The following is a 22,201-nucleotide window of genomic DNA, read 5'->3' as shown; positions in this document are numbered from 1 at the left end:
AAGGCTGTAGAAACTGATTTTGCAAGTCTCACCAAAAAATCTCCAGCGCAGACGTTTTCCTTATAAATTATTTAAAATCCGTTGGTAAACTTTTGGAGTGAGTTTCGATTCTATAAAGACCATTATAATATACTATAGTATTTTTGAACAATTTGACTTCAGCACTGGCTTGAGTGCTCTAGATTCAGTTTACTTTTATATATTTATAGCTCCACACATATTTTTTTAGACTCACCAAAGTCTTGAACTAATTCCGAGCACTTGCATTCGAAAAAAAGTTCTTCCACTCATGTATTTTTTTTTTTTTGTCCTCCCTGAGATTTTCTTCCTCCTGGCTTTGATTTATATTCAATCTATTACAAATTTTACTCACTATCAACTTGAGACATCAAAAAATATTTTTGGTTTTGAACTTCGAGCTGATTTTTCCCATTTTGGTTTCTCTAAAGTACTTTGGTTCATTAATTCATCATAACATTGGTGCAAAATTTTGAACAACATATTATTGTTAGCTTAGCAAGCTACTTGTTAGCAATTTGATAAATATTTAGTAATTTGCTATCTGTTCGAAAGTTTTAATCTTTTTTTTTTAACGTTTTACTAACTACTAAATTATTTAATCCCTTTACATAAAATTGGTACATTCGAACACGCCCAAAATATGACAGTTCGTAAAAAAAAAACAAAGCAAACAAACCTAATCATTTTAAATGTGAAAATTCTTAAGTAAAAGTGACAACAAATAAAGCCGGGCGCGCTAGCGTGGATTGATTTAATAAATTTTGTCCTTCCAAATAATTGGCCAAACAAACACATGTGGTAAGCTAACATTTCACCACTATTATCGCATTTATATTGCTTTTTTTGTAGTACTACTTACTGCCAACAACTTCAATGAAACAAGCTTCCAGAGATAAGAAGTTGCTTCGCTATCGGCTGGCAGTATGCCCGTTTCTGAAGCGGTCGATATTTCAATTTTAATCAAAAAAATCAATCTTTTTTTTATCTTATAACACCATTAAATCCATTTTTTAATATGACAACCTAAAATAAATTTTACGTCATCTGAAAGCTTATTATTTCACCTTTAATATGACATTGCAATCATATTTCTACAATGCCTACAAAAAAAGTTTTAAAGACATGAAGATTCAATCAAAAAATTCAACATCATCACTTAAAAACAACATCCCGCACAAGACACAACCATATACCACATACTAACTTAACAATTTAATTCTAGTTCTATATTCGCCTCAAAAAAGTCAACTCACTCTTTTCCCTACTATATACAGCAGCCAAAAGTGGAGAGCAGCTGCTTCCGGAAATCCAAAGTGTCATCCTTTAAGTCCACAGAAAGAAAGTCCCACCAAAATTGCAAAACCATTTCTAAAATCGATAAACATTAGCTAAACAAAAGCATCACCTCCAACACCACTTTTGGGCTGCCTGACTGCTCTTTCTCTTCCTGAATTGGACTCAAAAACTGAACTGAACCAAACACTATGACAAGTATGTTTCTAAGGGTGGTAGGGGTTATTGTGACAAAGTCGAGTCACCATCGAATTAGGAGAAGGGGTACGAGGGAATATCTATTCAAATAAAATGCACGACTGGGTCGCACGAACTTGCTCTTGGAGTTAAAGTTGCTTAAATTTTTAAGACTTTTTATGTAGAAATTTGGAAAAAAAAATAAAATTCGTTTAAAAAAAAAAAATAAAATAAAATCTGAAATTAAATTGCCCTCCAAAACAAGTATGCAGTTTTGATTGATATATTAACGTGCATTTTTAGAAAAAAAATTTTCAAAATCGTTAGAGCCGTTTTTTAAAAAAACAATTTTTTATAAATAATTTTTTGGAAAAAAAGTTTAAAAATAAAATTGTAATGCCATTTTGTAGAAATCACTAATCAACATCTAAAAACAAAATTTCAAAAAAATTCAATGTCCCGTTTTCGAAAATTTCATTTTTCAAAAAAAAATTTTCAAAATTTTTTTAAAAATCCAAAAATTATTTTTTTGGAAATTTTATTTTTGGTTTATATTTAAATTATATAAATGCTTCTTCACAAAAAGTTTCGTTGAAATCGAATAAGAAGTTTCGGAGATATTCGAATTTAAAAAAAACGGTTCTATGGCAGGTACCGTTAATAATGATTTTCAAATAAAAAATTTTTCATTGAAATATAGACCTTAGCGTAAAACTAACATTTGAATTTTTTAAACAAAATCGTTGGAGCCGTTTTCGAGCTATTTTAATTTTACTAAAATCGGTATATGACAAGTACCGTTATTTTTGGTCCAAAAAAATTAATTCCAAAAACCCCTCTGGAGAGTCGCCAAATAACGCTACATACCAAGTTTGACATTAATCGGTCCATCCGTTTAGGCTGTAGCTCCTTATACAGACAGACAGACAGACAGACTGACAGACAGACAGACAGACAGACAGACAGACGGACTTCCGGGACCCACTTTTTTGGCATTGTCTACCATCGTAATGTCATGGAAAAATGTTATCTCAACTTTTTTTTTTTGTACGAATGCATAACTTGATATATAGTACCTATATCGCAAGTAAAAAGACACCCAACATTATTTATAGTTCCAAAAAACCAGAGCACCATTTCCTCACTATTTCAATGTGCGGTCGGCAAAAGCTTTTAGCAACCTAAAATCTAAACTAAATCCTAGACCACAATTTCCTCATCTCTCAGTTTGGTGGTGGTGGTGGTGGTGGTGGTGTTAGTGGACAGAGCAGCAGCACCAGAGAACATAGAGACGCGCTCGAATGAACCTATATAGCAGCAATGTCTTTTGCAAATGTCGCTTCAATACGGTATCGGTGTATTTTGTTCAGGGACCAGGGAGTATACGAAACGAACGACCATCATCCGGGAAAGGACCCGTGATGTGAATAAAACTGACTAAAAATTTTGTGAACATGGTTGCACCTGATGGCTTGTCAGGACGAAGAACCTTAATTTTGATTGAAGCCAAGGATTTTGATGGATTAACGTTCACATTCTTCTTATACGCAGAGCAGAGATGATGTGTGCACCCCAGCTGATGCAATTGCTGGACATTCAGAAGAAGGTTTCTCCTCAAATTTTTTATTTTTTAAGTCTAATCGTGTGTCAGTGATGAACCTGATAGAAGTAGCTTCTACTTATGAGAGCGGATGTTATTATATGATTTTGAACTTGGACTTTTGCCTAGAATACTTTCATGAGATGCATTAGTTCCTGGATCTACACAAAAACCAAAAAGGGTGATATGTTAAAATGTTAAGTGAGAGATAGTTTGTAGTGTGGGTTGGATGATTCAAATTATGTATATGTATGTCCGCCATTGTCATGAGAGACACAAACTTTTCTGATATGTTTGTTTGTGTGTGTGTGTGTGCAATGCAGATAAAGTTGGTGGGAGGAAGTAGTCCATAAAGTGATATTCTATCCAAAAGTCAGAGTGATTCAAACTATGGAAGGACATACGCATAAGTCACATACACTCTAAGAAAATTATTCCGATTTTTATGTTAGAGCAGTTTTCCAAGCTTAAAAGTTTCCAAATCAAGGATTTTCCTAAGAAAATCTATTTTGCTATTCTATTTGCAACTGAGTTTACAGTAAAAACTTTTTTTATGAACAGAAACAGTTGTGACAAATTTTGTATCAACTTTTTTATAGTTTAAACTTATCCGGTCACTGGGGCGTATGTGGAACATTTTTTTTTTTTTTTGTTAATAAAAATGATTTGTTTAGTAAAGAAATAATGAAAACGGTTGATTTTTTTTTGACAATTTGCTGACTATTTATTACTGATCATAAATAAAAATTGTGCATATGAAATGCTTTTCCAGGTTACGCCTAAATTGATAGATGTACAATATCGTTAGTAATATCACCTCACACTAGTTAACTTTACACTCACGAGCAAAAGTATGTCACCAGTCCCAATTACCTATTAAAAAAAAAACTTCCACCGTCGGTTACTGTTTTTGTACCTACTGAAATTTTTTTGTCTCATTTAAGATAAAACTGAGTTCAAAAACTTACAAAATCATAAAATTGTTTTAACGCTAATCCCTTGTTATTACAAAATTCGAATGGCAATATCGGATTGTGTTTATTGGTTTGGTGTGTGAATTGTGACATATTTCGGTTTATTGGGTCTTCTCATAGGTATTGAAAAAAAAAAAAAATAATAAAATGCTCAGCATAAGGTAATAGTATCTAGCTCTAATTGCAAAGAAATTGAAAATTTTATTTAAAAATTATTAAAACTCACAGTTTTTTTTAAGAAAAATATTTTGCTATGTATCTACAAATATTTAAACAAAGAGGTTTTTATCCCATCTTTTTTTTTTAGAAAATATTGATCAACACTTAAAAACAAAATTTCGAAAAATTCACTTATACCCGTTTTCAAAAAACAAAACCATTTTTTTAAATTTTTCTTTTTTGTATTATACTTTTTGTTGAAATCGGCTTAGTCGTTTACGAGAGATTTCGAATTATAAAAATGATAATATGGCCGTTACCGTTTTTAAAAGTTAAAAAATATAATTTTTTTTTATTTTGAAAATAGTGTCATAATAGTATGGTATTTATAAGCTTACAACATTACGCACATTAATCAAAATCGTTAGAACCACTTAAAACAATTTTTATTTTGGTTAATTGACAGATACCATTAATTTGGTCTTTAAAAAAAATCAAATTTTCTCTCTTAGGAATAACCCAATACTGTTTTGAAGAAAATTACTACACTGGCACTGGTTTAGACTGTAGCTGTTAGTATTGCAAGACTCCTTAACTTGCACCTATGAATAATTGAACATATAACGCAATTAAAAATAACTAATAGAAGCAGCTCAAGTTGTCATATTTTCACAAGAATTAATGAGACAACGTGCAATCGCCCCCCCCCCCCCCCCCCCACGACAGATATGTTATAATGACTTCTCTCCAAAATCTTTTTTTAACGAGGTTTTATGTCCATGAGCATTTGAGGCAGGTTAGGTCAGGAGGCGACTTAACTATTTTTACCTCGAAACATCCTTGCATGTTATCAAATTTAACGAAAATGTAGGTGCTGTTGGGATGTTGATTAATAGAGACGATTTATGTTCACGGATGAGCCCAGAATTAGGAAATGATTGTATATGCAAAATATTCAGTTGACCTTTAGAGCCATTTCACACATCGCCGAAAACCGACCTGGTACCGGGTAAACACCACTTTTGGTAGGTTATAAGATACACCATCTAAAAGGGGCGTTTATCCGGTACCGGGTCGGTTTTCGGCTATGTGTGAAATGGTTTTTAGAGCAGTTTGCTCCACACTGTTTTGCGCGTAACAGTTATTTACGAGGTTTGTTTAATGGGGAATGACCCGGTTTATACGCCTGGATGTTTTAACGAAGACGGTGGATCCCGTCGTTTCTTATGATCGGTTTAATGAATTGGTTTTGCAAAATAATACTGCGCGAATTCTTTATCTGGAAGTTGGTATTACTACGATTGATGACGGAAACAAAGTACTAGTTCAAATTAGGCGTTATTCGAAATTTTATGAGAAGTGCATTTAATACCCTTTATAAGGATCGGATAGCTGGTTAGGTCTTAAATTGTTTGGATTTTAAACCAAAGTAACAATTTTACTTGCATAAGGTCCATTTTCTTCGATTCGGCAAGCTATAGTTTGTATAAGTTTAGTTTAAGGCTTACTTACGCAAATCATTCATTTTGGAAACCAAGGACGTCTCCTTAAGGCCATCTGGAAGTGTTTAGAAGAAGCCTTGTAAATATAAGTTAAAGAAGACCTTCATAAGACCTGTTTGAACCGTTTTAAAGAAGCCTTCTATTTTCAAGTGACAGAAGGCTTTCATAAGACCTGTTCCAAGAGGTTCTTGTAAATATGCAATATTTTCATCTCTCAAGTACCTATGCAATGTTTTTTCACCAATAAGTATGCAAAGCTTTTATCCTGCAGATATGCAATGTTTGTAACACTTTAGAAAAAAACATTGCATTTATATGTGAGGTTTCAATTAGCTCCCTTTTTGCCACTCATCTTTAATATTGGAGTATGGTCTACTGGTAAGGTGCTGGCTTGGTATGCAGAGGTACGTGGGATCGATTCCTGGCGGGGCCATTTGTGAAATAAAGAAAAAATTTGTTCTTTTTCAATTAAAATAAATTTCTTCCCTTTTCAGAACGACAGGAAAAGCATTGACATGGCCAAAAAAGAAGAAAAAACAATATAGAAAAAAATTAAAAGAAAAAAAATCAATAAAATCTTTTTTTTTTTATTCATAAATTCAACATCTTATAACAACCTCCATAAGGCCTTATTATAACATCCAATGCAAATGATAGTTTCCTTAGCGAAGCTATAGTTTCCCTAAAATATTTCATTGTTTTGTAAAAAGGCCTGCATAAGGTCGTTTTACGCTGTTCGTCACAAGCTATTAGCTTGTGGATTGCCTGTGGAGAAAGGTCTTGGGGAAATTCGGTAATGTGCGCCAAAATGATTTGCATAAGACTTGTCCTTCTTCTTAAACAAGTCAAAAAATAGCTTGCATTGACCCTTATGAAAGCTAAATTGTTACTTGGGAATGGCTTGGATTTGTTTATCCGGATTATCCATTTGTTAAAGTAGTTCAAAAGCATTACTCGCAGTGATGAAAAGAAGAAACGACTAGAACAATGTCTAACGCTAGTTGGAACACACATTATTAGGCTACAGTGGAACAGTATAAGTTTTTATTTTTGAGAAGCTCGGTTTTTATAAATTCAATTGGGCTTGCAATTTTTGAGATGGTTCAAAGAGAAATAGAGATAAGTTTTATTTTTGTTGATAATGGAGTTATTCTTAGTATTTGGAGTTTATGAGCAAATTTAATCATACATTATTGAATGCTTTCACGACAATAAAAAACGATGAAAGCTATCAAAACCATGTCAGATGACCTATTTTTTTTTAAATAGGTTTAAATTTAAGATAACTGGGCTAAATTATCTTTAAGATGAGTGGGATGTTTGACAATATTGCCATTAAAAAATATATAAAATCATGTATAAATATCATGGAACAAGTTTTCGGGAAGAATTTTCGAACAAACACAAGTGTATTTTTTCATATTCACTCTGATATATTTAACATTTTTTACTTGCTAATAGGGCAAGTATTGGTTTCGTGTAGAAAAAAAAAATCGAGGTTTTAATCAAAACCAACATTACGATGATGGAGAAGATCAAAAAAGTGGTTTTCGTCATGCCGTCCGTCGGTCTGTGCGTCTGTGCGTCCATCTGTACATCGAGCTAGGGCCTAAACGGGTGGATGGATTTGCTTGAAACTTGGTACAGATGATTTTTACGTAATTCCCTAGGTCCGTTTTTTTTTATTTTTTTAATATCTCCAATTTAACGCATATCTCCCATATAACGTTTTCGAGGTATTTCAAATTTCTCGAAAACGGCTCTAACGATTTCGTTTAAATTTGGTGTGCGCAGTACTCTTATTGATTCCAACAAAACTGCGTTTTTAGTTTTTCTCAAAAAATGCCAAGAGCGGAAATATGGCGTTGCCGTTTTTCAAAAATTGACATGTTTTTTAAGTCCATATATTTCATCAAAGCATAAGTCAATTTTTTCAAAATTTACAGACATCATAGGTATTGAAGTGTAAAATGTAAAAAAAAATTAAAAAAAAAAGTTTTTCAAAAAATTTTTAAAAAATTGAATTTTTTTAACTTTCTATTTTTTTTTTGTTTTTATTTTTTTTTTCTTCACAAAATCTTAAATTTCCAATAGATATTTAAGATAAAGATGCTTTGAACTACAAGAGCAAGTACGTGCGACCCAGTCGTGCATTTTATTTCACAATTATTGGTATTCTGCCACAAAATTAAGGCCATATGCTATCTGCAGTCAAGTACATTCATTCACACTCTTTATTCAATTATTTCAATATTATAATTATTTTTGTTAGATACGCAGCAGAAGTTCTTCAGGGTAATAAATTATTTTATATGTATATATTCTTTTCAGTGTAAGCAATCGGAATTGTAGACCTCACACTCTCTTGTCAAAACAGTGCCATGGTGCACATTCATACATATTCCATAGTCAGTATTCGTACAACATAGCACCACCAAAGCAGCACTTCTCGACAGATATCACATAATATTCCAGAGCGCAATAAATTACATTTGTAGGCGTTGGCAGGTGTCGCCAGCGCTGTCTAAAATCGCGATAAATCTTCATGCGAAATAAATTTCATAGAAATTGTTTCAGGAGCGTTGACTGGGTGTTCAACTCTCTGTAGTAACACTATACTGGAGCTCTGCTAAACTGACTGAGTGTTTGTATATTGTTGATGGGGTAGGAACAGACCCTCACTCTCCTTTGACTGTTCCCTTGTGGTACTCCTGGAATAGTCTTCCTTCTATCCACTTTATACGAATAAGCGACAGCCTGACTGACTGGGTCAGAAAATGGGTTTAAGTGTTTCTCCTCGCATTTTAAGTTCATAAAATTTTCAATACGATGCTTTCTGTCAGTTGATACATATTGCACACATTCGTGGCAAAAAGGACGAAGAATAGGAAAAAGAGCTTCCCTCTCTGATGGTTTCTTCTGGATGGTAGGACATTGCTTCTTTCTTCTTCTTCTTCTTTTTTAGGTGACCTTTGTGTGTGCGTGTTAATAAATAAATTTTCTAATTGGAAATAAATTTTATTGTGAAATGAACATGGAGTCAGGTTGAATCAAAAAGAGGGCTGGGATGCTGGATGGTAATAGGTCACTGAATTAAAACTCAAGACAAGAGAGAAGTTTGGTATAGGTTTAGGTATACTATTTTATACCTCTCTACCATCCAGCTATACCATATCTCTCTGTGAGGTGTCAAGAAGTTTATTATTTTTGATATATCTTTTTGTAGAAGCGCTGCGGACAACTATGTCGAGATTTATGGGAATGTCCTTATGTTTCTTTGGCTGCAGATGAGAGTGAGAGACAAAGATATTTCTGTTTTGTTTTATTTTTTGATTTTTTTTTTTTTGTTTTATTTTATTTTATTTTATGTCAAAATGGAAAAATCAAGTTTCAGTTTTCAGTTTCTCCGAGAGATATTAAATTTACTATTTTATACTGTCAGCAAAATTATAAGGAAACGAACATAAATATGAATTATGTGAAAAATTGTTGGTTAAAATAGAAATTTTGTGGTCAGTTAGTTACAGTTACAGGATGTATGACAAAACAAAAAATATGAACATACTATTTGCATACAAAGATATATGCCTTAAAGTAATAAAAAAATATGATTTTTTTGACTAGTAGGTACCTTTAATTGCCAGAATTTAAAAACTAATTACACTGGGAAGCATACTAGGGCATTCGTTCAATAAACCCTTATTGAATCCAAGAATCAAGTTTCTAAGTGCAAAAACAGTTTCAAAAGCTATAATAAAAAAAATCGCCTAATTTTTTCAGATTTTTATAACTTTAAAGGAAAATAGTTTGATGATGTTCTTGTCTACATTAAATACTGTTTTCAAAAAAGGTATTAACCATTTTGCAAAGACCATGGCACTAACCACTTTGCACTTTGCATTTTGCAACTTTGCACTTTAACTTTGCAAATCTTGCTGCACCAACCAAAAATTTGCAAAACACAAAGTACTTTTCAGCATCGTAAATGACGGCCTAAACACAGCAGAACACTGCTGAAAAAACCGCGAAACACCTCATAATGACCATGGAAAAAACCATGGATCACCGCGAATGACCGCAGAAAAAAAAGTGAATGACCGTGAAAAAAACGCGGAATACCGCGGAACATCGCGAATGACAGCGGAAAAAACCGTGAATGACCGCGGAAAATACCACGGAACACCGCGAATGACCGGAAGCGTATTTAAAAAAAATAATTTCAAAGTGCAAAAAATAGTATATATTAAATTCTTGAGTTTATGAAGTCCATGTTTTATTATGTAGATCGTTGAAAAGGTCGGAATGTCTTATTTTAAAAAAGATTGACAAATTTAAATAAACTAAAATTTATTTATGAATGGATAGTACAGGTAAAATAGTATACATAAAATCAAAAAAAAAAAAAAAAAATTGTTACACTCATGAAACTTGGCAATAAGTTTGCTTTTGGGATAAGAACCAAGTACAAAAAAAGTCTATAAAAAAAAGTTGGGTATAAGGGTGTTTTTTTTGCGGACAAGAGGGAGGGGATAAAGGTCAAAAATATACTGATAAAAATTGTTTGTCGAATATCATCATATGACACATGTTTTCAAGGTATTTTTTGATTCTGAATCTAATGACATAAAAATAAAGTCAATGCGATTGCTCTAAGAAAAGTTATTGCCGATTGAAAACAAGGGTGCTTGTTTTTTGACTTCAAAAAGTAAAATATAACCGAAACCCATGGGAAAAACATGCTACACTGATAGAATTCGGGATGATGGTTTAAGATAAAGCAGGGACAAAGGGTTCATAAAGTTCTTAAAATTATTTTTGGTGAAAGGGTGTTTTTTTTTTAAGAAATGATGAAATTCAGAATTAGTACCACAAAAACTAGGAAAAAATTGTTACACCAATGAAATTTGGTAAAAATGTTTCATTTATAACATAAACCAAGAACCCAAAAAGTCTATACAAATATATTAGGTTAAAGGGTGTTTTTTTTTTTGGGAAATAGGGAAAAATCCGCGATAAGTCCGATAAAATCAATGGTATAAATGGTACCCTTACGAAATTCATTAAATATGTTCTCTTTCCAATGGGAATTACGAATAATGAAAGTCTATAAATTTTTTTTATGTGAAATGGTGTTTTTTTTAGAAGTAGTTTTAGAAAATATGGGTATATTTAAAAAAGTGTGTAATACTAGAGTAATATTTGTGGTACCCTATTGAAATTTAGCAATTATGTTACTTTTAAGATAAGAAACATGAATCTAAAGTGTCTATAAAAATATCATGGTTAAAAGGGTGTTTTGTTGAGTGGAAACAAAAATGATGGGTCACCCTAATAAAATTTGGTAAAAACATTGATTTTGGGATAGAGAGCAAGGATAAAGAGTTTTCATAAAAAAAATTTTGGTGAAAGGGTGTTTTTTTTTTTTTCGAAGAGACAGTAAAATTGCAATTGGCCCCAAAAAGCAAACTTTTTGCCAAGTTTCATGAGTGTAACAATTTTATTGATTACTATCATTTATAATATTGGAACTCAATTTATACTTTGTAGTTGAAAGTAGATAAGTTTTGACAATCGGAAGAAGTAGCTCTACTACTATTTTTTTTTTCAAATTTTATTTGTTTAAGTGGTTTTATAAGGCAGGTATTTAATTGTACACTGAGGGAAAAGCCATTATAAAACAACGTGAAATTAATGAAAACCACATTGATTCGGAATGATTATGCGTTGATGATGAACATTTTAAAATCAATGTGGAAAAAAGATTAATTTTTAATGGTTTCGTATCTTAAACAAAGTCACATAAATCAAATTAGTTCATCTTTGAAACAACGACGTTTCAACTTGAATTTTTTTTTCCCTCAGTGTAAAACTACAAAAATGGTTAAATACTTGTCTAGGAGCGTTGAAAACTGACCACCGTTTAATTTTATTCTTATGGTTTAAATCAGTTTGAATTATATTCATAACTTTTTTTAGAAATGCAAAAAACAATAATAATTTGCATGCAAATTTCAACTTAATCCAATCCGAATCTTTGTGGGATTCTCATCTCCTAATCAAAGTTTCAAATTTTGTAGCTGTATGGTGTGCATTTGTACACTTTGTCACTGTTGGCACACGCAATTAAAAGTTTTTTTTTTTTTCATTTTTTGTTTTCGCTTTTTTTGCCAACAAAAACAAAAACAGCAGAAAGAGCAACAACCAGAAAAAACCAATTCCAAATTGGCCATAATTTTCATAAATTGTCCGGCACAACGCAAACTTGTCCGTTGTCCCCACAATCTTGCAATTAACCCCGAAAAACTTTGCATTCAAATTGCAAATGAGTTTCCTCACAAATGGCCATCACTTCACTCAAATGGCACCTCTTCCTGTCTTCCTGTGTGTGTATGGCCATCATAAATGTCACTTTATGGTCTTTTCTGTTGCATATGTGTGACCATTTGGTCCATCAGTTCAGTTTGTTGGTTGTGCTCCTCTGCTGCGCACCTTAATTAGGCGACACAACATCTTCGGTTGAGCGGTGGACATTGGACAATTCTCCTAAGCCGAGTTGGCTTTTCCATTAGCACCTTATCATAATTGCGGCATTAATCTGCGCGATGTTGCAAGCTCCGACTGCTTTCATGGAGGATTGAAAAAGGAACCTCTATTTCAACAACAACAAAAAAAAAACCTAACGATTGTGGAAATATGCAAAAATTTAAAATAGTGTGTGGGTCCATGATGGTCCATCTCGAGTCCGTGTGTCATTAAATGTTGCAAATAATGGTCCAGCTAAGAGAGGAATGGTCAGTCTTGGATATCAAAAAAAAACATCCTTCTTCTTCTTCTTCTTGTTTGGATCTTGTGTGTTAAAAAGGGTTCGTGCATCTGCAGGGAGAGTGCGTCATGTTCGGACCGTGTTCTCCTATGTTAATTCGGTTTCGTGCAAAGTATCTCGTTCAATGCCAATGGGAACATGGATCACTTGCACAACGGCACTGGGTGAATTGATATGAAATTATTACCTGTCGCGACTGTGCATGCGCCGGTTTGTGGCCATGGAATTGGAAGATATACACCGCGCGCCGCCAACTGACTGCGGTATAGAACTACACATAACATAGCTTATTGACGCTAGTGAGAATGCCTATACAATGTCATTTGTGAAAATGATGTGCTGCGAAGCGAATATGTGATGGTTGAGCTTCATTGTTCTATGACATTTGACATGCATTTGACAATAATGCGTAATGGGTGATGACTTTTAAAATAAGCTCTTGATATGGACATCGATGTATACCTACTTTTTGAACAAATCATTCTAGGTATTTTTGATCAAATCACGAAAGCTTGTGGGAACAGGCAGCATGCTATTTAGATTTAAATACATCAAACTACAGAAGGCTTTAGAGAACTTTCTTTCAAAAACTAAGTAGGTACGCCTTCAAGTATTCTGATTTCTGATCTTAAAATTTTAGCACTAGCTTTCGATTTGAATTTACGCGCTCGATTCTGCAGGTATCTCTTTTTTTTAGAAAATTATACAAGTATAAAAAAAAAAAATATAATTTACGTCATTTTTCGAAATCGTAAATTCAAAGCCTGGCAACTCCCGCTTGCAGTAATATTTTAAATGGCAGCCCTGGTTTATTTTAAACGGGAAAAATAAAACTTTAATTTTATATTAGTAGAATTTTTTAAAGAAGATGACTGCAATTTGCTGCTGACTAAGAGCTGGCAACCCTGTTTTTTTTTTAAATATCATTTTCTTTTAAATGCCGTACCTACATTTTATAAAAAAAAAAACAGATATCTACCTGCAGAATCAATACAAAAATTTGCACTGAACAAATCAAAAGTGTTCAAAATTCCCAACAAAAGTTACGTATACACCACAGTGTATGTATTGAAAATTTCAAAGTCCTCTAAAATCCTACTACAACTATTTTCAAAAATTCGAAAATTCAAACTTCTTTTGAGAATTCAAGGACTTTGAAATTTTCAATAAATACACTGTGGTGTATACGTAACTTTGGTTTGGCATTTTGAATATTTGTTGTTGTTTTTTTCGAAGAGACAGTAAAATCTGTAATTGGTCCCAAAAAGCGAATGATTTGCGTAAAACGTGTAAGAACTTATTTATAAATGTTTAATTTGTCATCAAAACCATAAATAAAATGAATCATGAAAGGGTGACCCATCATCTTTGTTTTCACTCAAAAAACACCCTAATAACCATGATATTTTTATAGACACTTAATATTCTTGTTTCTTATCTTAAAAGTAACATAATTGCTAAATTTCAATAGGGAACCACTAACATTACTCTAGTATTACCTACACACTTTTTCAAATATACCTATATTTTCTTTACTTCTAAACAAAACACCCTTTCACATACAAAAAATGTATATACTTACATTATTCGTAATTCCCATGGGAAAGAGAACATATTTAATGAATTTCGTAAGGGTACCATTTATACCATTGATTTTATCGGACTTATCGCGGATTTTCCCCTATTTCCCAAAAAAACACCCTTTTACCTAAAATATTTGTATAGACTTTTTGAGTTCTTGCTTTCTGTTATAAATGAAACATTTTTACCAATTTTCATTGGTGTAACAAATTTTTTCTAGTTTTTGTGGTACTTATTCCGAATTTCATAATTTCTTAAAAAAAAAACACCCTTTCACTCAAGATAATTTTGTACACTTTATAGATTCTTAATTCTTATACCAACCAAAACATTTACATCAAGTTTTAAAAATAAATAAAATTTAAGTCAGCTGTTATGATAGCTTCCTCACACACGACTTAACCCATCAAAAAAACACCCTTTCACCAAAAATAATTTTAAGAACTTTATGAATCCCTTATCCCTGCTTTATCTTAAACCTTCATGCCGAATTTTATCAGTGTACCATGTTTTTCACATGGGTTTCGGTTATATTTTACATGTTGAAGTCAAAAAACAAGCACCCTTGTTTTTAATCGGCAATAACTTTTCTTAGGTCAATCTTATTGACTTTATTTTTATGTCATTAGATTCAGCATCAAAAAATACCTTTAAAACATGTGTCATATGATGATATTCAACAAACAATTTTTTTCAGTATATTTTTGACGTTCACCCCCTCCCTCTTGTCCGCGAAAAAACACCCTTCCACCCAACAAGGTGGACGAACAAATTAGACTAATTTGGTTCAAAAATGTTAAGGTTTTACGGAGCATACTTCATACGCATACTTGGCTTCACGGAGCTTTACCTTGAATAATTGAAATAAATTGTAAAACAAAAAAAATTTTACTTTTATCTAGGTATGCGTTTTGAATTAAGTTTTTGTGATATAATTTTTGAACTAAGCTTGGGCTAACAAAAAAAATATTGGTCTATCCTAGGCTTAAATTGGGCAAACGAAACAAGGTTTTAAACTCACAATATTTTCACAGGAAAAAAACAGAATTTTGTTGGTTTCTGAAATGAAAAAAATTTTTTTTTTTTATAACTTAGCGAAAAATTCTGGGGTTGTGGAAAAAAAAAATGTCGGGCTATCCTGGCCTAGCGTTGGGCAAAGGAACCGCAGTGCCAAATCAACAATTTTTACACTGAACAAAAATAAAGTCATTTTTTGTGTTTTAAAGGTGAAAAAAAATAATAATAAAATGCACGACTGTGGTCTCACGTACTTGCTCTTATAATAAAAGTAACTTATGTTTAAGTTTTTTACTGAATAAAATTAGTGAAAATTTTAAATTTAATATTTTTATGGAATTTCATAAAAAGTGTAAAAAAAAATAAAACCTGTTTTTATTTAATTAAACAACAAACACCGTTTTAAATGATCTTTTTCACAAATCCAAGTATGCCATTTGATTTATTTTATAAAAATAAGTTTATAAAAAAAAAAATTTTTTAATCGTTGGAGCCGGTTTTTAAAAAAATAATTTTCTATGTATACAAATTTTCTAACATTTTTCAAAAAAAAAAAAGTTGATGCTATTTTAAATAAAATATTATTCAACATATATTATTCATCAACCCGTTTTCAAAAAATTGATTTTTCAAAAAAAAAAAAAATTCAATTTCTCCTCTAGGGAATCAACCAAAACTTTTCACGTTTGAAAAATGTACACAAAGTCTCCAAATCAACAATCTATTTCTGCCACGTAAATTTCCCAGGATTCATCATCACCACTCACTGATTTCTCAAGTAATCTCAAAACCAAGTTCTCGCTTCTCTAAGTCACCATGAGTGCGAGTATGTGTAAAACCTTTTTCCACTTAAATAGAGCCCTGTGCTATCTCCTACAAAAACTGAAAACAACAAAAAAAATAAACTTTGTGATTGTGGTTTAAGGTATCAAAGTGCGTGCTTCATGGATATTTATCTTTTCGAATGCATTTTTATTACAAATCAATTGAAGGATCATTAGCATAATTTATACAAAACGCTCGTTTAATGATCGCCTGCAAATATTCGCGCGCCATGCGGGCATAGGTATAATACCAACTAACCAAGCCAAAGTTATACGTTCCACCAAATCAATGCAAGTTTGAGCTCGCTCTAAACCAAACTGCTGGATGGATGAACGCCAAATAGTATCTATAGAGTGGAAACAGAGAAACCAGAACGCTGGCATGTTTCCATTTCTCTGTGTCGTCCGTCGTCCATCGTCCATCGTCCAATTGGGTTCGCAATTCGCGCATGTGACGCGCTAGTACCAAAGAGTAATTAATGACCAATTCGAAAACACGACGGAGACATCTACACAACGATGACGACTGCGACAACGACAACGACATGCAGGAGACGCGATCGCTGTTCCACGAGAGACATCTTTTCGCGCGAAACTATTGCTGTTCCTAGACTTGTAGATAGCTAACGTGTGTCTCTGCTGGTCTCTCCTCTCATCTAATAGACGAGACAGACAGTCGATCTTCTCGGATCGTTCCTCAAAATTGATGTCGAATCCGAGATACAAAATTGAAATTCCGATTGAGCGCAACGATTACCGGGCGGACAATTAAATATCGCCTGTAGCGGAGTTGCACCATGGTGCGGCGCGGCGCGGACGGACGACGACGACGGAGTCACTCGCATGGTGTGCGCGATCGATCGAAATGTGTGCTACGCATTCGAATGATGCGGTTGAATTGTCATGTGGCACGATGGGTACGCGACTTGGTGTTATCAGGGCACATCGATCGCATTCGGGCTGACGTTTAATGCAAAAATCGACGACTAGACGATCGACGACAGATCGGCATAGGAAGATTATGGCCCAACTGTATTGGCATCTCTGTATACTCGTAGGCAACTTTTATACAATTCTAGTGCCTAAGTGCAAGCAATATAAGAAGTTGGTGAGTGAATATCGTTTTGGGATGCATAGGATTGTTATCTGTGGCATCGCTCACATACCGTGATGAAACGGATGCCAATTCGGGAGAGCCTATCGTCGTCATCGTCTTCGACGTTGTTGTCGCGTTGTTGTGTTCAGGTTCAGGGAGCACCTGAGAGTTGATATTATTAAGGTGGAGCATGGAAGACGACAGAAGAAAAAAAAAAACACTGACAAGTGTGACAAATTTGTTATGATATCATTACGATCAGCTGTTTTGGGCAAATGGAATAGGATCGGAATGCCGAATATGGAGGGTGGATTTAGAAGGAAGGCATTGTGTGTATGGTTTTGTCATGTAGATGCACAGAATTAGATTGTAGCGATGACTTATGCTTGGCATAAGGCACTAAGAAGGTATTGAGTGCCATGTTATTTGGATTATCTTAAAAAAAATACTATATTGGCAATAGTTTTGTGTTGAAGATTTTATGGAAAGAACGGTACAAGAGTTGAAACCTCTTTTAGGAATAATAAGATGACGTAAAAGTCAATCAAGGGTAGTTATAATGGGAGATAACCTCAAAAAATAACTGTATTTAAAGCTAACACAGCTTCAATTGATTTCGATAAAAAAAAAAACTAATGGAGATTATGGAATTGAGAGATACTGACGATGTCACGTTTGTTACTTTGAAGAGGTTTTCTGTTGGTTGATTGCGTTGAGAAAGTCCTTTTAATTAATAAATCCACAACAGTCTCTGACAGAATTACGAAATAGATTTTAACTAGTGATGGAAGCTATCGAATAAAAACTATAAAACTATCGATAGTTGTAAAATATTCATTCGAATAGTTTTCTTAAATAGTACAAGTAAAATAGTACCTACATAAAATCAAGAAATAAAAAAAAAAAAATGTTACACTCATGAAACTTGGCAAAAAGTTTGCTTTTGGGAAAAGAACCAAGGACAAAAAAAGTCTATACAAAAAAGTTGGGTGGAAGGGTGTTTTTTCGCAGACAAGAGGGAGGGGGTGAAGGTCAAAAACATATGTACTGAACAAAATTGTTTGTCGAATAATATCATATGACACATGATTTAAAGGTATTTTTTGATGCTGAATCTAATGACATAAAAATAAAGTCAATACGATTGACCTAAGAAAAGTTATTGCCGATTAAAAACAAGGGTGCTTGTTTTTTGACTTCAACAAGTAAAATATAACCGAAACCCATTTGAAAAACATGCTACACTGATTAAATTCGGCATGAAGGTTTTAGATAAAGCAGGGACAAAAGACTCATAAAGTTCTTAAAATTATTTTTGGTGAAAGGGTGTTTTTTTTTTATGGGTTGAGTTATGTGTGAGGAAGGTATCATAACAGCTGTCTTAAATTTTATTAATTTTTGAAACTTGGTGTAAATGTTTTGGTTGGTATAAGAATTAAGAATCTATAAAGTGTACAAAATTATCTTTAGTGAAAGGGTGTTTTTTTTTTTAAGAAATGATGAAATTCAGAAATAGTATACCACAAAAACTAGGAAAAAATTGTTACCACCAATGAAATTTGGTAAAAATGTTTCATTTATAACAGAAACCAAGAACCCAAAAAGTCTATATAAATATTTTTGGTTAAAGGGTGTTTTTTTGGGAAATAAGGAAAAAACAGCGATAAGTCCGATAAAATGAATGGTATAAATGGTACTCTTACGAAATTCATTAAATATGTTCTCTTTCCCATGGGAATTACGAATAATGAAAGTCTATAAATTTTTTTTATGTGAAAGGGTGTTTTTTTTAGAAGTAAAGAAAATATGGGTATATTTGAAAAAGTGTGTAATACTAGAGTAATATTAGTGGTACCCTATTGAAATTTAGCAATTATGTTACTTTTAAGGTAAGAAACAAGAGTCTAAAGTGTCTATAAAAATATCATGGTTAAAAGGTTGTTTTTTTGAGTGAAAACAAAAATGATGGGTCACCCTAATGAAATTTGGTAAAAACATTGTTTTTGGGATAGAAAGCAAGAATAAAGAGTTTTCATAAAAAAAAATTTGGTGAAAGGGTGTTTTTTTCGAAGAGACAGTAAAATCTGCAATTATTTTATTTATGGTTTTGATGACAAATTAAACATTTATAGATAAGTTCTTACACGTTTTACGCGAATTATTGGCTTTTTGGCAGGTTGGATTTGAACCCAGGCCTCTGGTGTGATAGTCCATCACACAAACCTAATCACTTCGGGGTACAAATCATGTTTACATAAATCTTTAGATATAAAGTTTGTTTGTTTTGCGCTGAATACACTTTCATTATATCGTCTAAATATGTAAAATTTTTTGTTTTGTCACAAGTTTTCTCTAGATTTCACAAAATATTTTTATTTGGAAATTTTTTTTTTTTAAATTGAAATTCGCGCGAATTTTTATTTTAACACCTCAAAATTGATTCTTAGTTTTTTATAATGAAACCTATTTTTATAATGAAACCTATTTCTTTCTTTTTCTTTTTTATTATTTTAAGCATTTTCTTTCTTTTTTCAAAACATTAATGAAAGTGAATATTCTTTACAAAATAGTGGTGATATTATTTTTTCTATTATAGGTGATATAATTGTTTGGTTATTTTCTCCCAAACTGTGTGAAGTAAAATCCTATTGCCGATTAAATTTTCTCAGTAAATCATACATTTTACTTCGAAAAAACACAAAGTGCCTTTAAATTAGTACACATTTAGAATTTTTTATTTAATATTTTTCAATAATTTGGAATGAGAAATTGATATGAAAAAATGATAATAAAATATCAAAAAAAAATCCAAAATGTGACATTTAAATATCATCCTGATAGTAAAAATGTTGTTTTAACATTTTAAATATCATAAAACACATTTTATAGAGCATTTTTGGCTGATATTTAAAAAATGTTAATTTGATATTTAAAAAATGTTAAATTGATATTGTTTTTTTTTTTTCGTGTACCCAAATATTTCCGTGGGCTATTTGTTTTCGACAATTGATACAAAATTTTCATATTTTTCTCTGAAATATAACAAAAATAACAGTTGTATTTTTTGTGATGCAGTTAACTAAAAGAATCTTATTTTTTACCGACTTCCAAAAAGGAGGAGGTATTTTTTTATGTTTGTTACCTCATAACTTTGGACTGAGTGAACCAATTTTGATAATTCTTTTTGTATTGGAAAGCTGGTGGCTGCAATGTGGTCCCATTTTAATTTCTTTTAGTTAAAGCTATATGAACTATTAGAAATACCATGAAAACCAGTTTTGATCCATGGAAGTCGGTTTTGTTTTTTGATAAAAAAAAAGATTATATTCAGCCATATGTGCAATAGAACTGTTAACTTTCAGTTTAGAATTTCTTTTAATTCACTTTTTCTTCTGTATTTCGCGGACTATCCGTCTTAATGTTCCAAAAATATCTCACTAAATGATCTAAAAATAACTTAAATGATATCCTAACTTCCAAGTCATTTCCTTAATTAATCCGATTAATTTTATATCAAAAAAGGACAATGCTCCGCAGCTTACACCTGTGTTTGACTTTTTCTATCATTACAATACAAAATAGTATATCAACGGAATCTCTTTATAAACCAAGCAAAAAAATAAACAGTTTCATCAGACAAAAAAAAAAAAGAAACGTGTACCCTTCACGATCTTCTTATATTCTTATAATATTATTTTTCCTGGGTAGATGAGCAAGAAGAGACGCATTCATTCCGAACGAAAAGATAACACGTGTGATTAATTACACTTAATGATTTTATTATGCAAAACCATAGGTATATACAGTTTACACACCAGCCATCACCCAATTTGCTTTCGTTGCTTCTATTTGTGCTTATTTATATATATCCTTTAAAAGGAATTACAGTTATTTCTCATCACAAATAGTATCATTGTACCACTATACGCTTTGTCAAGGATTAAGAAAACAAAATGTGATTAAAAATATAGAAAGAGTAACAAAGGAGTCGCATGATGTAGAATTGGTAATTTTTAAATTTTTTTTTTTAATTCCCAAATTGACTCATGACCTAATCGCAAATGTTACCTTTAGCCGCATGCAACTACTCTCTTATTGAAATCCCAAAACACTATACAAAAAAAAAACTAATAATAATATAAGGAATCCTCTGATGAGGAAGAACAGAAGAACCTTATCTCGTTGAACACGACACACAACTCAACCCTACCCATGATGTCGCTAAAGGTCAGGACCGTATATAGAAAGGGGGAAAAAGTTGGAATTGCTTACTAGGACCTTCTACTAAATTTTTAATAATAGAACATGTTCATTTTTGAGCAATAAAGTAACTTTTCGGCACTGTTTCGAACATTCTTCGAAAAAAACAATATTTTTCCATTATCAAAGGAAATCGAAGAAAAAAGAGTCTGTATTTTTTCTTTGTTGTGTCAAATTTTCCTCCTTCTAACAGTTTTTCCAACCATGAGATATTTTTCAAGTCAGAATTAATTTTTTGTTATTAAAAAAAACACAACTTTTCACAAAAAACTCTTCAATCAGCAGCGTTTAAAAAAAAAAAATTGTCCCTCCTTTTAGAAAAATTCCGATCCGCTCCTGATTCAATTTTATATTTTCCGTGTGACTGGATGATAAATGACAGCAAAACATTGAAAGTCCTTTTGTTGAATGAATTTCTAATAAGTTGATAACGCAACAAGGATGCCACCGGTTAGACATTATAGAGGCATTACCTTACCAACGAACGTTTTGGTCACAGGGGGGTTGATATTGTTCTTTCATAGGGATACCTCATTGTTTCTTTTTTTTTATCATTATAAAAATTTTTTTTCCTTATATTTTTTTTTGTTTTTAATTCCAAGTCCTGAATTTAATGGACAAAGTATGCCAGGACATTTTCAAAGAAGTCGAAAGGAAGAAAATGGATTTTTCCAATTTGTTGCAATGCACAATGCCCTTAACTCATTTTATTTTTGTATTTTTATTTTTTTTTTTTTTTTCTTGTTGAGGGTGGTGGTGATGGTGGTATAAGAAGAAAAAGGACATAAGTAGCTAAAGTGTATGGCGGGGGCAATACTTTAACTTGTATACCTACTCCTTTGACTTCCATTTATATCCAAAAACTATATTATAT

At 32.2% G+C, this 22,201-nt stretch overlaps 1 long non-coding RNA gene across 1 annotated transcript in view; it reads right to left on the bottom strand.

Annotated features, from left to right (window-relative positions):
• LOC129913683 (uncharacterized) overlaps nucleotides 1–22,201 on the bottom strand; it is a 133,867-nt gene that overhangs the window by 74,762 nt on the left and 36,904 nt on the right. The window lies entirely within an intron of this gene.

Source organism: Episyrphus balteatus, chromosome 3 (genome assembly GCF_945859705.1).
Source record: "Episyrphus balteatus chromosome 3, idEpiBalt1.1, whole genome shotgun sequence".
NCBI lineage: Eukaryota > Metazoa > Arthropoda > Insecta > Diptera > Syrphidae > Episyrphus > Episyrphus balteatus.
The sequence above is the reverse complement of the archived record's forward strand: the minus strand, read 5'-3'. Positions and strand labels throughout refer to the sequence as shown.